The sequence below is a fragment of the Dendrobates tinctorius genome, unplaced genomic scaffold (genome assembly GCF_039654945.1).
Source record: "Dendrobates tinctorius isolate UK_male_01 unplaced genomic scaffold, ASM3965494v1 ptg000272l, whole genome shotgun sequence".
Lineage (NCBI taxonomy): Eukaryota > Metazoa > Chordata > Amphibia > Anura > Dendrobatidae > Dendrobates > Dendrobates tinctorius.
The window spans coordinates 12,619,941-12,635,296 of NW_027361939.1; the positions used below are offsets into that span (position 1 = coordinate 12,619,941).

At 42.0% G+C, this 15,356-nt stretch overlaps 14 non-coding genes across 14 annotated transcripts; 8 read left to right on the forward strand and 6 right to left on the reverse strand.

Moving 5' to 3' along the window:
* The first annotated feature begins 137 nt into the window (after positions 1-137).
* TRNAE-CUC (transfer RNA glutamic acid (anticodon CUC)) lies at positions 138-209 on the forward strand. The gene has a single exon. It is a non-coding gene; the product is annotated as a tRNA-Glu (tRNA).
* Positions 210-1,174: 965 nt separating this feature from the next.
* TRNAM-CAU (transfer RNA methionine (anticodon CAU)) lies at positions 1,175-1,247 on the reverse strand. The gene has a single exon. It is a non-coding gene; the product is annotated as a tRNA-Met (tRNA).
* Positions 1,248-1,335: 88 nt separating this feature from the next.
* TRNAE-UUC (transfer RNA glutamic acid (anticodon UUC)) lies at positions 1,336-1,407 on the forward strand. Its single transcript has one exon. It is a non-coding gene; the product is annotated as a tRNA-Glu (tRNA).
* Positions 1,408-3,267: 1,860 nt separating this feature from the next.
* Positions 3,268-3,339, forward strand: TRNAE-CUC (transfer RNA glutamic acid (anticodon CUC)). The gene has a single exon. It is a non-coding gene; the product is annotated as a tRNA-Glu (tRNA).
* A 965-nt stretch (positions 3,340-4,304) lies between these two features.
* TRNAM-CAU (transfer RNA methionine (anticodon CAU)) lies at positions 4,305-4,377 on the reverse strand. The gene has a single exon. It is a non-coding gene; the product is annotated as a tRNA-Met (tRNA).
* A 1,053-nt stretch (positions 4,378-5,430) lies between these two features.
* TRNAE-CUC (transfer RNA glutamic acid (anticodon CUC)) lies at positions 5,431-5,502 on the forward strand. Its single transcript has one exon. It is a non-coding gene; the product is annotated as a tRNA-Glu (tRNA).
* Positions 5,503-6,467: 965 nt separating this feature from the next.
* Positions 6,468-6,540, reverse strand: TRNAM-CAU (transfer RNA methionine (anticodon CAU)). The gene has a single exon. It is a non-coding gene; the product is annotated as a tRNA-Met (tRNA).
* Positions 6,541-7,593: 1,053 nt separating this feature from the next.
* On the forward strand, positions 7,594-7,665 carry TRNAE-CUC (transfer RNA glutamic acid (anticodon CUC)). The gene has a single exon. It is a non-coding gene; the product is annotated as a tRNA-Glu (tRNA).
* Positions 7,666-8,291: 626 nt separating this feature from the next.
* On the reverse strand, positions 8,292-8,364 carry TRNAM-CAU (transfer RNA methionine (anticodon CAU)). Its single transcript has one exon. It is a non-coding gene; the product is annotated as a tRNA-Met (tRNA).
* An 88-nt stretch (positions 8,365-8,452) lies between these two features.
* TRNAE-UUC (transfer RNA glutamic acid (anticodon UUC)) lies at positions 8,453-8,524 on the forward strand. The gene has a single exon. It is a non-coding gene; the product is annotated as a tRNA-Glu (tRNA).
* Positions 8,525-9,415: 891 nt separating this feature from the next.
* On the forward strand, positions 9,416-9,487 carry TRNAE-CUC (transfer RNA glutamic acid (anticodon CUC)). Its single transcript has one exon. It is a non-coding gene; the product is annotated as a tRNA-Glu (tRNA).
* A 965-nt stretch (positions 9,488-10,452) lies between these two features.
* Positions 10,453-10,525, reverse strand: TRNAM-CAU (transfer RNA methionine (anticodon CAU)). Its single transcript has one exon. It is a non-coding gene; the product is annotated as a tRNA-Met (tRNA).
* Positions 10,526-12,269: 1,744 nt separating this feature from the next.
* Positions 12,270-12,342, reverse strand: TRNAM-CAU (transfer RNA methionine (anticodon CAU)). The gene has a single exon. It is a non-coding gene; the product is annotated as a tRNA-Met (tRNA).
* Positions 12,343-12,430: 88 nt separating this feature from the next.
* On the forward strand, positions 12,431-12,502 carry TRNAE-UUC (transfer RNA glutamic acid (anticodon UUC)). The gene has a single exon. It is a non-coding gene; the product is annotated as a tRNA-Glu (tRNA).
* The last annotated feature ends 2,854 nt before the right edge of the window (positions 12,503-15,356 follow it).

A 15,356-nucleotide genomic window follows, 5' to 3' on the forward strand; every position in this document is an offset into this window, starting at 1 on the left:
TCTTTCAGCTTATGAGACTGATTTGCTTACAACTGTGTTAACGAGGCAAGCTGCGCAAATAGAACTGCAGAAGTTGCTTGTGCCAAGTAGAAAACTTATTTTTTTTCAGATTGTCACTGATAAGACAGCACAACTTTTCCCATATGGTCTAGCGGTTAGGATTCCTGGTTCTCACCCAGGTGGCCCGGGTTCAACTCCCGGTATGGGAATGTACTTTTCTGTACTGCCACCAACATTCAAAGACAAAGGTGTTTTTCAGACAAAAGTATTTCAGGTAGAATTTGCGTTAAGCTGTCGAAAATTCTGAACGCCATCTTTTGGTCCGTTCGTTGTGATGAACTTTGGCACAAGATTTAATTTGGTTTCATAGCTCAAATCAATCTCAACTAGCCCCTTTTACAGCAAACGTGTCAAGAGAATCAACAACCCATGTGTCCTGTCTGTCATTTGGGTTCGCAAATTCTTACTTATCAGAAACATTTTAAATCTGAAAGGGAAAGTTCTAATTTGGTGACAGAATCTCTTCAGAAAAGAGGAGACCGCTTCCCCGTGTGAGGATCGAACTCACGAACTTCAGAATATGAGACTGACGCGCTCGCTACTGACGGGTGTTTTTCAGACAAAAGTATTTCAGGTAGATTTTGCGCTTAGCTGTCAAACAGCTCAAATCACTCTCATCTGCCTCTTTATACAGCAAACGGGTCAAGAGAAACAGCAACCCATGTGTCCCATCTGTCATTTGGGTTCACAAATCCTTACTTATCAGAAACGTGTTAGAACTGAAAGGGAAAGTTCTAAGTTTTTGACAAAATCTCTTCGGAAAAGAGGAGCCTGCTGCCCCGTGTGAGGATCGAACTCACGACCTTCAGATTATGAGACTGACGCGGGTGTTTTTCAGACAAAAGTATTTCAGGTAGATTTTGCGCTTAGCTGTCAATCATTCTGAACACCAGCTTTTGGTTACATTCATTGTGACGACCTTTGGCACAAGATTTAATTTTTTGTCATAGCTCAAATCACTCTCATCTGCCTCTTTATACAGCAAACGGGTCAAGAGAACCAGCATCCCATGTGTCATTTGGGTTCACAAATCCTTACTTATCAGAAACGTGTTAGAAATGAAGGGGAAAGTTCTAAGTTTTTGACAATATCTCTTCGGAAAAGAGGAGCCCGCTGCCCCGTGTGAGTATCGAACTCACGACCTTCAGATTATGAGACTGACGCGCTACCTACTGCGCTAACGAGGCAAGATGCACGTGCCAATCTGCAGACGTTTCTTGTGCAAGCCCCCAAGCTGATTTTTTTCAATAGATACCTCAGTGTGTAGCTATCCATTCCCATATGGTCTAGCGGTTAGGATTCCTGGTTTTCACCCAGGCGGCCCGTGTTCGACTCCCGGTATGGGAACGCACCTTTTACTGTACTACTGCCAACAATCAAAGACAGAAATGTATTTTCCAGACAATAATATTTCAGGTAGATTTTGTACTTTGCAGTCAAAAATGCTGAACATCAGGGTATTTGTGGCTCTTACTGACCTTTAGCACAAGATTTCATTTTGTTTCATAGCTTAAACCATTCTCAACTACACCTTATTACTCCAAAGCGTCAAGGGACGCAACAATCCATGTGTTCTGTCTGTCACTAAGGCTCCTGTTTCCTTTCGAATCGGAAACGTTTCAGTGAGAAAGTTCTGAGTGGGTGACACAATATCCCAAGAAAAGGGAGGAGAATAGTTCCCCGTGTGAGGAAAAAACATCATGAACTTCAGATTACCAACTGACGTGCTAAGTACCATGCTCATGTGGCAACTTTTTTCTTTTGTGATGTAAAAGCTATTTAATCAAAGCAAAAACTTCTTTTTTTTTTTTTTTTAATTTATCTTGCTGCTTAGTGTAGAACTTGTCCCACGTGGAAAAGTGGATAGGACCTAGTATCCCTGGTCGACTGGTTTACTTCCTGCTATGGGAGTGACACTCCTTTGGAACTAGTACACACATTCAAAAGCTGCCCCATGCCTTGTACGTGGAAACAGTTTAGGAACTAAATTGGTTATGTTTTGGTACTGAATCGGAAAAATCTGTGGCCCTGTAGCCAAGATGGAGACAGAATCGATTGAGAAAACGAGGGACCAGTACCCCGTCTAACAATCGAACGTTCATCTGTCAGCTTATGAGACTGATTTGCTTACAACTGTGTTAACGAGGCAAGCTGCGCAAATAGAACTGCAGAAGTTGCTTGTGCCAAGTAGAAAACTTATTTTTTTTCAGATTGTCACTGATAAGACAGCACATCTTTTCCCATATGGTCTAGCGGTTAGGATTCCTGGTTCTCACCCAGGCGGGCCGTGTTCAACTCCCGGTATGGGAACGCACCTTTTACTGTACTACTGCCAACAATCAAAGACAGAAATGTATTTTCCAGACAATAATATTTCAGGTAGATTTATTACTTTGCAGTCAAAAATGCTGAACATCAGGGTATTTGTGGCTCTTACTGACCTTTAGCACAAGATTTCATTTTGTTTCATAGCTTAAACCATTCTCAACTACACCTTATTACTCCAAAGCGTCAAGGGACGCAACAATCCATGTGTTCTTTCTGTCACTAAGGCTCCTGTTTCCTTTCGAATCGGAAACGTTTCATTGAGAAAGTTCTGAGTGGGTGACACAATATCCCAAGAAAAGGGGGGAGAATAGTTCCACGTGTGAGGAAAAAACCTCATGAACTTCAGATTACCAACTGACGTGCTAAGTACCATGCTCATGTGGCAACTTTTTTCTTTTGTGATGTAAAAGCTATTTAATCAAAGCAAAAACTTCTTTTTTTTTTTTTTTTTTTTTTAATTTATCTTGCTGCTTAGTGTATAACTTGTCCCACGTGGAAAAGTGGATAGGACCTAGTATCCCTGGCCGACTGGTTTACTTCCTGCTATGGGAGTGACACTCCTTTGGAACTAGTACACACATTCAAAAGCTGCCCCATGCCTTGTACGTGGAAACAGTTTAGGAACTAAATTGGTTATGTTTTGGTACTGAATCGGAAAAATCTGTGGCCCTGTAGCCAAGATGGAGACAGAATCGATTGAGAAAACGAGGGACCAGTACCCCGTCTAAGAATCGAACGTTCATCTTTCAGCTTATGAGACTGATTTGCTTACAACTGTGTTAACGAGGCAAGCTGCGCAAATAGAACTGCAGAAGTTGCTTGTGCCAAGTAGAAAACTTATTTTTTTTCAGATTGTCACTGATAAGACAGCACAACTTTTCCCATATGGTCTAGCGGTTAGGATTCCTGGTTCTCACCCAGGTGGCCCGGGTTCAACTCCCGGTATGGGAATGTACTTTTCTGTACTGCCACCAACATTCAAAGACAAAGGTGTTTTTCAGACAAAAGTATTTCAGGTAGAATTTGCGTTAAGCTGTCGAAAATTCTGAACGCCATCTTTTGGTCCGTTCGTTGTGATGAACTTTGGCACAAGATTTAATTTGGTTTCATAGCTCAAATCAATCTCAACTAGCCCCTTTTACAGCAAACGTGTCAAGAGAATCAACAACCCATGTGTCCTGTCTGTCATTTGGGTTCGCAAATTCTTACTTATCAGAAACATTTTAAATCTGAAAGGGAAAGTTCTAATTTGGTGACAGAATCTCTTCAGAAAAGAGGAGACCGCTTCCCCGTGTGAGGATCGAACTCACGAACTTCAGAATATGAGACTGACGCGCTCGCTACTGACGGGTGTTTTTCAGACAAAAGTATTTCAGGTAGATTTTGCGCTTAGCTGTCAAACAGCTCAAATCACTCTCATCTGCCTCTTTATACAGCAAACGGGTCAAGAGAAACAGCAACCCATGTGTCCCATCTGTCATTTGGGTTCACAAATCCTTACTTATCAGAAACGTGTTAGAACTGAAAGGGAAAGTTCTAAGTTTTTGACAAAATCTCTTCGGAAAAGAGGAGCCTGCTGCCCCGTGTGAGGATCGAACTCACGACCTTCAGATTATGAGACTGACGCGGGTGTTTTTCAGACAAAAGTATTTCAGGTAGATTTTGCGCTTAGCTGTCAATCATTCTGAACACCAGCTTTTGGTTACATTCATTGTGACGACCTTTGGCACAAGATTTAATTTTTTGTCATAGCTCAAATCACTCTCATCTGCCTCTTTATACAGCAAACGGGTCAAGAGAACCAGCATCCCATGTGTCATTTGGGTTCACAAATCCTTACTTATCAGAAACGTGTTAGAAATGAAGGGGAAAGTTCTAAGTTTTTGACAATATCTCTTCGGAAAAGAGGAGCCCGCTGCCCCGTGTGAGTATCGAACTCACGACCTTCAGATTATGAGACTGACGCGCTACCTACTGCGCTAACGAGGCAAGATGCACGTGCCAATCTGCAGACGTTTCTTGTGCAAGCCCCCGAGCTGATTTTTTTCAATAGATACCTCAGTGTGTAGCTATCCATTCCCATATGGTCTAGCTGTTAGGATTCCTGGTTTTCACCCAGGTGGCCCGTGTTCGACTCCCGGTATGGGAACGCACCTTTTACTGTACTACTGCCAACAATCAAAGACAGAAATGTATTTTCCAGACAATAATATTTCAGGTAGATTTTGTACTTTGCAGTCAAAAATGCTGAACATCAGGGTATTTGTGGCTCTTACTGACCTTTAGCACAAGATTTCATTTTGTTTCATAGCTTAAACCATTCTCAACTACACCTTATTACTCCAAAGCGTCAAGGGACGCAACAATCCATGTGTTCTGTCTGTCACTAAGGCTCCTGTTTCCTTTCGAATCGGAAACGTTTCAGTGAGAAAGTTCTGAGTGGGTGACACAATATCCCAAGAAAAGGGAGGAGAATAGTTCCCCGTGTGAGGAAAAAACATCATGAACTTCAGATTACCAACTGACGTGCTAAGTACCATGCTCATGTGGCAACTTTTTTCTTTTGTGATGTAAAAGCTATTTAATCAAAGCAAAAACTTCTTTTTTTTTTTTTTTTTTAATTTATCTTGCTGCTTAGTGTATAACTTGTCCCACGTGGAAAAGTGGATAGGACCTAGTATCCCTGGTCGACTGGTTTACTTCCTGCTACGGGAGTGACACTCCTTTGGAACTAGTACACACATTCGAAAGCTGCCCCGTGCCTTGTACGTGGAAACAGTTTAGGAACTAAATTGGTTATGTTTTGGTACTGAATCGGAAAAATCTGTGGCCCTGTAGCCAAGATGGAGACAGAATCGATTGAGAAAACGAGGGACCAGTACCCCGTCTAAGAATCGAACGTTCATCTTTCAGCTTATGAGACTGATTTGCTTACAACTGTGTTAACGAGGCAAGCTGCGCAAATAGAACTGCAGAAGTTGCTTGTGCCAAGTAGAAAACTTATTTTTTTTCAGATTGTCACTGATAAGACAGCACAACTTTTCCCATATGGTCTAGCGGTTAGGATTCCTGGTTCTCACCCAGGTGGCCCGGGTTCAACTCCCGGTATGGGAATGTACTTTTCTGTACTGCCACCAACATTCAAAGACAAAGGTGTTTTTCAGACAAAAGTATTTCAGGTAGAATTTGCGTTAAGCTGTCGAAAATTCTGAACGCCATCTTTTGGTCCGTTCGTTGTGATGAACTTTGGCACAAGATTTAATTTGGTTTCATAGCTCAAATCAATCTCAACTAGCCCCTTTTACAGCAAACGTGTCAAGAGAATCAACAACCCATGTGTCCTGTCTGTCATTTGGGTTCGCAAATTCTTACTTATCAGAAACATTTTAAATCTGAAAGGGAAAGTTCTAATTTGGTGACAGAATCTCTTCAGAAAAGAGGAGACCGCTTCCCCGTGTGAGGATCGAACTCACGAACTTCAGAATATGAGACTGACGTGCTCGCTACTGACGGGTGTTTTTCAGACAAAAGTATTTCAGGTAGATTTTGCGCTTAGCTGTCAAACAGCTCAAATCACTCTCATCTGCCTCTTTATACAGCAAACGGGTCAAGAGAAACAGCAACCCATGTGTCCCATCTGTCATTTGGGTTCACAAATCCTTACTTATCAGAAACGTGTTAGAACTGAAAGGGAAAGTTCTAAGTTTTTGACAAAATCTCTTCGGAAAAGAGGAGCCTGCTGCCCCGTGTGAGGATCGAACTCACGACCTTCAGATTATGAGACTGACGCGGGTGTTTTTCAGACAAAAGTATTTCAGGTAGATTTTGCGCTAAGCTGTCAATCATTCTGAACACCAGCTTTTGGTTACATTCATTGTGACGACCTTTGGCACAAGATTTAATTTTTTGTCATAGCTCAAATCACTCTCATCTGCCTCTTTATACAGCAAACGGGTCAAGAGAACCAGCATCCCATGTGTCATTTGGGTTCACAAATCCTTACTTATCAGAAACGTGTTAGAAATGAAGGGGAAAGTTCTAAGTTTTTGACAATATCTCTTCGGAAAAGAGGAGCCCGCTGCCCCGTGTGAGTATCGAACTCACGACCTTCAGATTATGAGACTGACGCGCTACCTACTGCGCTAACGAGGCAAGATGCACGTGCCAATCTGCAGACGTTTCTTGTGCAAGCCCCCGAGCTGATTTTTTTCAATAGATACCTCAGTGTGTAGCTATCCATTCCCATATGGTCTAGCTGTTAGGATTCCTGGTTTTCACCCAGGCGGCCCGTGTTCGACTCCCGGTATGGGAACGCACCTTTTACTGTACTACTGCCAACAATCAAAGACAGAAATGTATTTTCCAGACAATAATATTTCAGGTAGATTTTGTACTTTGCAGTCAAAAATGCTGAACATCAGGGTATTTGTGGCTCTTACTGACCTTTAGCACAAGATTTCATTTTGTTTCATAGCTTAAACCATTCTCAACTACACCTTATTACTCCAAAGCGTCAAGGGACGCAACAATCCATGTGTTCTGTCTGTCACTAAGGCTCCTGTTTCCTTTCGAATCGGAAACGTTTCAGTGAGAAAGTTCTGAGTGGGTGACACAATATCCCAAGAAAAGGGAGGAGAATAGTTCCCCGTGTGAGGAAAAAACATCATGAACTTCAGATTACCAACTGACGTGCTAAGTACCATGCTCATGTGGCAACTTTTTTCTTTTGTGATGTAAAAGCTATTTAATCAAAGCAAAAACTTCTTTTTTTTTTTTTTTTTTAATTTATCTTGCTGCTTAGTGTATAACTTGTCCCACGTGGAAAAGTGGATAGGACCTAGTATCCCTGGTCGACTGGTTTACTTCCTGCTACGGGAGTGACACTCCTTTGGAACTAGTACACACATTCGAAAGCTCCCCCGTGCCTTGTACGTGGAAACAGTTTAGGAACTAAATTGGTTATGTTTTGGTACTGAATCGGAAAAATCTGTGGCCCTGTAGCCAAGATGGAGACAGAATCGATTGAGAAAACGAGGGACCAGTACCCCGTCTAAGAATCGAACGTTCATCTTTCAGCTTATGAGACTGATTTGCTTACAACTGTGTTAACGAGGCAAGCTGCGCAAATAGAACTGCAGAAGTTGCTTGTGCCAAGTAGAAAACTTATTTTTTTTCAGATTGTCACTGATAAGACAGCACATCTTTTCCCATATGGTCTAGCGGTTAGGATTCCTGGTTCTCACCCAGGCGACCCGGGTTCAACTCCCGGTATGGGAATGTACTTTTCTGTACTGCCACCAACATTCAAAGACAAAGGTGTTTTTCAGACAAAAGTATTTCAGGTAGAATTTGCGTTAAGCTGTCGAAAATTCTGAACGCCATCTTTTGGTCCGTTCGTTGTGATGAACTTTGGCACAAGATTTAATTTGGTTTCATAGCTCAAATCAATCTCAACTAGCCCCTTTTAGAGCAAACGTGTCAAGAGAATCAACAACCCATGTGTCCTGTCTGTCATTTGGGTTCGCAAATTCTTACTTATCAGAAACATTTTAAATCTGAAAGGGAAAGTTCTAATTTGGTGACAGAATCTCTTCAGAAAAGAGGAGACCGCTTCCCCGTGTGAGGATCGAACTCACGAACTTCAGAATATGAGACTGACGCGCTCGCTACTGACGGGTGTTTTTCAGACAAAAGTATTTCAGGTAGATTTTGCGCTTAGCTGTCAAACAGCTCAAATCACTCTCATCTGCCTCTTTATACAGCAAACGGGTCAAGAGAAACAGCAACCCATGTGTCCCATCTGTCATTTGGGTTCACAAATCCTTACTTATCAGAAACGTGTTAGAACTGAAAGGGAAAGTTCTAAGATTTTGACAAAATCTCTTCGGAAAAGAGGAGCCTGCTGCCCCGTGTGAGGATCGAACTCACGACCTTCAGATTATGAGACTGACGCGCTACCTACTGCGCTAACGAGGCAAGATGCACGTGCCAATCTGCAGACGTTTCTTGTGCAAGCCCCCGAGCTGATTTTTTTCAATAGATACCTCAGTGTGTAGCTATCCATTCCCATATGGTCTAGCGGTTAGGATTCCTGGTTTTCACCCAGGCGGCCCGCGTTCGACTCCCGGTATGGGAACGCACCTTTTACTGTACTACTGCCAACAATCAAAGACAGAAATGTATTTTCCAGACAATAATATTTCAGGTAGATTTTGTACTTTGCAGTCAAAAATGCTGAACATCAGGGTATTTGTGGCTCTTACTGACATTTAGCACAAGATTTCATTTTGTTTCATAGCTTAAACCATTCTCAACTACACCTTATTACTCCAAAGCGTCAAGGGACGCAACAATCCATGTGTTCTTTCTGTCACTAAGGCTCCTGTTTCCTTTCGAATCGGAAACGTTTCAGTGAGAAAGTTCTGAGTGGGTGACACAATATCCCAAGAAAAGGGGGGAGAATAGTTCCACGTGTGAGGAAAAAACCTCATGAACTTCAGATTACCAACTGACGTGCTAAGTACCATGCTCATGTGGCAACTTTTTTCTTTTGTGATGTAAAAGCTATTTAATCAAAGCAAAAACTTCTTTTTTTTTTTTTTTTAATTTATCTTGCTGCTTAGTGTATAACTTGTCCCACGTGGAAAAGTGGATAGGACCTAGTATCCCTGGCCGACTGGTTTACTTCCTGCTATGGGAGTGACACTCCTTTGGAACTAGTACACACATTCAAAAGCTGCCCCATGCCTTGTACGTGGAAACAGTTTAGGAACTAAATTGGTTATGTTTTGGTACTGAATCGGAAAAATCTGTGGCCCTGTAGCCAAGATGGAGACAGAATCGATTGAGAAAACGAGGGACCAGTACCCCGTCTAAGAATCGAACGTTCATCTTTCAGCTTATGAGACTGATTTGCTTACAACTGTGTTAACGAGGCAAGCTGCGCAAATAGAACTGCAGAAGTTGCTTGTGCCAAGTAGAAAACTTATTTTTTTTCAGATTGTCACTGATAAGACAGCACAACTTTTCCCATATGGTCTAGTGGTTAGGATTCCTGGTTCTCACCCAGGTGGCCCGGGTTCAACTCCCGGTATGGGAATGTACTTTTCTGTACTGCCACCAACATTCAAAGACAAAGGTGTTTTTCAGACAAAAGTATTTCAGGTAGAATTTGCGTTAAGCTGTCGAAAATTCTGAACGCCATCTTTTGGTCCGTTCGTTGTGATGAACTTTGGCACAAGATTTAATTTGGTTTCATAGCTCAAATCAATCTCAACTAGCCCCTTTTACAGCAAACGTGTCAAGAGAATCAACAACCCATGTGTCCTGTCTGTCATTTGGGTTCGCAAATTCTTACTTATCAGAAACATTTTAAATCTGAAAGGGAAAGTTCTAATTTGGTGACAGAATCTCTTCAGAAAAGAGGAGACCGCTTCCCCGTGTGAGGATCGAACTCACGAACTTCAGAATATGAGACTGACGCGCTCGCTACTGACGGGTGTTTTTCAGACAAAAGTATTTCAGGTAGATTTTGCGCTTAGCTGTCAAACAGCTCAAATCACTCTCATCTGCCTCTTTATACAGCAAACGGGTCAAGAGAAACAGCAACCCATGTGTCCCATCTGTCATTTGGGTTCACAAATCCTTACTTATCAGAAACGTGTTAGAACTGAAAGGGAAAGTTCTAAGTTTTTGACAAAATCTCTTCGGAAAAGAGGAGCCTGCTGCCCCGTGTGAGGATCGAACTCACGACCTTCAGATTATGAGACTGACGCGGGTGTTTTTCAGACAAAAGTATTTCAGGTAGATTTTGCGCTTAGCTGTCAATCATTCTGAACACCAGCTTTTGGTTACATTCATTGTGACGACCTTTGGCACAAGATTTAATTTTTTGTCATAGCTCAAATCACTCTCATCTGCCTCTTTATACAGCAAACGGGTCAAGAGAACCAGCATCCCATGTGTCATTTGGGTTCACAAATCCTTACTTATCAGAAACGTGTTAGAAATGAAGGGGAAAGTTCTAAGTTTTTGACAATATCTCTTCGGAAAAGAGGAGCCCGCTGCCCCGTGTGAGTATCGAACTCACGACCTTCAGATTATGAGACTGACGCGCTACCTACTGCGCTAACGAGGCAAGATGCACGTGCCAATCTGCAGACGTTTCTTGTGCAAGCCCCCGAGCTGATTTTTTTCAATAGATACCTCAGTGTGTAGCTATCCATTCCCATATGGTCTAGCTGTTAGGATTCCTGGTTTTCACCCAGGCGGCCCGTGTTCGACTCCCGGTATGGGAACGCACCTTTTACTGTACTACTGCCAACAATCAAAGACAGAAATGTATTTTCCAGACAATAATATTTCAGGTAGATTTTGTACTTTGCAGTCAAAAATGCTGAACATCAGGGTATTTGTGGCTCTTACTGACCTTTAGCACAAGATTTCATTTTGTTTCATAGCTTAAACCATTCTCAACTACACCTTATTACTCCAAAGCGTCAAGGGACGCAACAATCCATGTGTTCTGTCTGTCACTAAGGCTCCTGTTTCCTTTCGAATCGGAAACGTTTCAGTGAGAAAGTTCTGAGTGGGTGACACAATATCCCAAGAAAAGGGAGGAGAATAGTTCCCCGTGTGAGGAAAAAACATCATGAACTTCAGATTACCAACTGACGTGCTAAGTACCATGCTCATGTGGCAACTTTTTTCTTTTGTGATGTAAAAGCTATTTAATCAAAGCAAAAACTTCTTTTTTTTTTTAATTTATCTTGCTGCTTAGTGTATAACTTGTCCCACGTGGAAAAGTGGATAGGACCTAGTATCCCTGGTCGACTGGTTTACTTCCTGCTACGGGAGTGACACTCCTTTGTAACTAGTACACACATTCGAAAGCTGCCCCGTGCCTTGTACGTGGAAACAGTTTAGGAACTAAATTGGTTATGTTTTGGTACTGAATCGGAAAAATCTGTGGCCCTGTAGCCAAGATGGAGACAGAATCGATTGAGAAAACGAGGGACCAGTACCCCGTCTAAGAATCGAACGTTCATCTTTCTGCTTATGAGACTGATTTGCTTACAACTGTGTTAACGAGGCAAGCTGCGCAAATAGAACTGCAGAAGTTGCTTGTGCCAAGTAGAAAACTTATTTTTTTTCAGATTGTCACTGATAAGACAGCACATCTTTTCCCATATGGTCTAGCGGTTAGGATTCCTTGTTCTCACCCAGGCGACCCGGGTTCAACTCCCGGTATGGGAATGTACTTTTCTGTACTGCCACCAACATTCAAAGACAAAGGTGTTTTTCAGACAAAAGTATTTCAGGTAGAATTTGCGTTAAGCTGTCGAAAATTCTGAACGCCATCTTTTGGTCCGTTCGTTGTGATGAACTTTGGCACAAGATTTAATTTGGTTTCATAGCTCAAATCAATCTCAACTAGCCCCTTTTAGAGCAAACGTGTCAAGAGAATCAACAACCCATGTGTCCTGTCTGTCATTTGGGTTCGCAAATTCTTACTTATCAGAAACATTTTAAATCTGAAAGGGAAAGTTCTAATTTGGTGACAGAATCTCTTCAGAAAAGAGGAGACCGCTTCCCCGTGTGAGGATCGAACTCACGAACTTCAGAATATGAGACTGACGCGCTCGCTACTGACGGGTGTTTTTCAGACAAAAGTATTTCAGGTAGATTTTGCGCTTAGCTGTCAAACAGCTCAAATCACTCTCATCTGCCTCTTTATACAGCAAACGGGTCAAGAGAAACAGCAACCCATGTGTCCCATCTGTCATTTGGGTTCACAAATCCTTACTTATCAGAAACGTGTTAGAACTGAAAGGGAAAGTTCTAAGATTTTGACAAAATCTCTTCGGAAAAGAGGAGCCTGCTGCCCCGTGTGAGGATCGAACTCACGACCTTCAGATTATGAGACTGACGCGCTACCTACTGCGCTAACGAGGCAAGATGCACGTGCCAATCTGCAGACGTTTCTTGTGCAAGCCCCCGAGCTGATTTTTTTCAATAGATACCTCAGTGTGTAGCTATCCATTCCCATATGGTCTAGCGGTTAGGATTCCTGGTTTTCACCCAGGCGGCCCGCGTTCGACTCCCGGTATGGGAACGCACCTTTTACTGTACTACTGCCAACAATCAAAGACAGAAATGTATTTTCCAGACAATAATATTTCAGGTAGATTTTGTACTTTGCAGTCAAAAATGCTGAACATCAGGGTATTTGTGGCTCTTACTGACATTTAGCACAAGATTTCATTTTGTTTCATAGCTTAAACCATTCTCAACTACACCTTATTACTCCAAAGCGTCAAGGGACGCAACAATCCATGTGTTCTTTCTGTCACTAAGGCTCCTGTTTCCTTTCGAATCGGAAACGTTTCAGTGAGAAAGTTCTGAGTGGGTGACACAATATCCCAAGAAAAGGGGGGAGAATAGTTCCACGTGTGAGGAAAAAACCTCATGAACTTCAGATTACCAACTGACGTGCTAAGTACCATGCTCATGTGGCAACTTTTTTCTTTTGTGATGTAAAAGCTATTTAATCAAAGCAAAAACTTCTTTTTTTTTTTTTTTTAATTTATCTTGCTGCTTAGTGTATAACTTGTCCCACGTGGAAAAGTGGATAGGACCTAGTATCCCTGGTCGACTGGTTTACTTCCTGCTATGGGAGTGACACTCCTTTGGAACTAGTACACACATTCAAAAGCTGCCCCATGCCTTGTACGTGGAAACAGTTTAGGAACTAAATTGGTTATGTTTTGGTACTGAATCGGAAAAATCTGTGGCCCTGTAGCCAAGATGGAGACAGAATCGATTGAGAAAACGAGGGACCAGTACCCCGTCTAAGAATCGAACGTTCATCTTTCAGCTTATGAGACTGATTTGCTTACAACTGTGTTAACGAGGCAAGCTGCGCAAATAGAACTGCAGAAGTTGCTTGTGCCAAGTAGAAAACTTATTTTTTTTCAGATTGTCACTGATAAGACAGCACATCTTTTCCCATATGGTCTAGCGGTTACGATTCCTGGTTCTCACCCAGGCGGGCCGGGTTCAACTCCCGGTATGGGAACGCACCTTTTACTGTACTACTGCCAACAATCAAAGACAGAAATGTATTTTCCAGACAATAATATTTCAGGTAGATTTATTACTTTGCAGTCAAAAATGCTGAACATCAGGGTATTTGTGGCTCTTACTGACCTTTAGCACAATATTTCATTTTGTTTCATAGCTTAAACCATTCTCAACTACACCTTATTACTCCAAAGCGTCAAGGGACGCAACAATCCATGTGTTCTTTCTGTCACTAAGGCTCCTGTTTCCTTTCGAATCGGAAACGTTTCATTGAGAAAGTTCTGAGTGGGTGACACAATATCCCAAGAAAAGGGGGGAGAATAGTTCCACGTGTGAGGAAAAAACCTCATGAACTTCAGATTACCAACTGACGTGCTAAGTACCATGCTCATGTGGCAACTTTTTTCTTTTGTGATGTAAAAGCTATTTAATCAAAGCAAAAACTTCTTTTTTTTTTTTTTTTTTTTTTTTAATTTATCTTGCTGCTTAGTGTATAACTTGTCCCACGTGGAAAAGTGGATAGGACCTAGTATCCCTGGCCGACTGGTTTACTTCCTGCTATGGGAGTGACACTCCTTTGGAACTAGTACACACATTCAAAAGCTGCCCCATGCCTTGTACGTGGAAACAGTTTAGGAACTAAATTGGTTATGTTTTGGTACTGAATCGGAAAAATCTGTGGCCCTGTAGCCAAGATGGAGACAGAATCGATTGAGAAAACGAGGGACCAGTACCCCGTCTAAGAATCGAACGTTCATCTTTCAGCTTATGAGACTGATTTGCTTACAACTGTGTTAACGAGGCAAGCTGCGCAAATAGAACTGCAGAAGTTGCTTGTGCCAAGTAGAAAACTTATTTTTTTTCAGATTGTCACTGATAAGACAGCACAACTTTTCCCATATGGTCTAGCGGTTAGGATTCCTGGTTCTCACCCAGGTGGCCCGGGTTCAACTCCCGGTAGAATCATAGAATCATAGAATGGTAGAGTTGGAAGGGACCTCCTGGGCCATCTGGTCCAACCCCCTGCTCAAAGCAGGATTCGCTAAATCATCCCAGTTAGATGTCTGTCCAGCCTCTGTTTGAAGACTTCCATTGAAGGAGAACTCACCACTTCTCGTGGCAGCCTGTTCCACTCATTGATCACTCTAACTGTCAAAAAGTTTTTTCTAATATCTAATCTGTGTCTCCTCCCATTCAGCTTCATCCCATTGCTTCTAGTCTTTCCTTGTGCAAATGAGAATAAAGTTGATCCTTCTACAATGTGACAGCCCTTTAGATATTTGTAGACAGCTATTAAGTCTCCTCTCAGTCTTCTCTTTTGCAAACTAAACATTCCCAAATCCTGCAACCTTTCCTCATAAGACAGGGTTTGCAGACCGGTCACCATTCTGGTCGCTCTTTTCTGAACTTGCTCCAGTTTGTTGATGTCTTTTTTAAAATGTGGTGCCCAAAATTGGACACAATATTCCAGATGAGGTCTGACCAAAGAGGAGTAGAGGGAAATAATTACTTCACGTGATCTAGACTGTATGCTTCTGTTAATACATCCTAGAATTGCATTTGCCTTTTTTGCTGCTGCATCACACTGTTGACTCATATTCAGTCTGTGATCTATTAGTATACCCAAGTCTTTTTCACATGTGCTGTCACTTAGCCCTATTCCTCCCATTCTATATATGCTTTTTTCATTTTTATTGCCCAGATGTAGTACTTTGCATTTCTCCCTGTTAAAAACCATTCTGTTAGTTGCTGCCCACTTCTCCAGTTTATTTAAATCTTTATGAATCCTCTCTCTCTCTTCTCTAGTATTAGCTATCCCTCCTAGCTTTGTGTCATCAGCAAATTTAATCAGTTTACCCTCAATTCCTTCATCTAAATCGTTGATA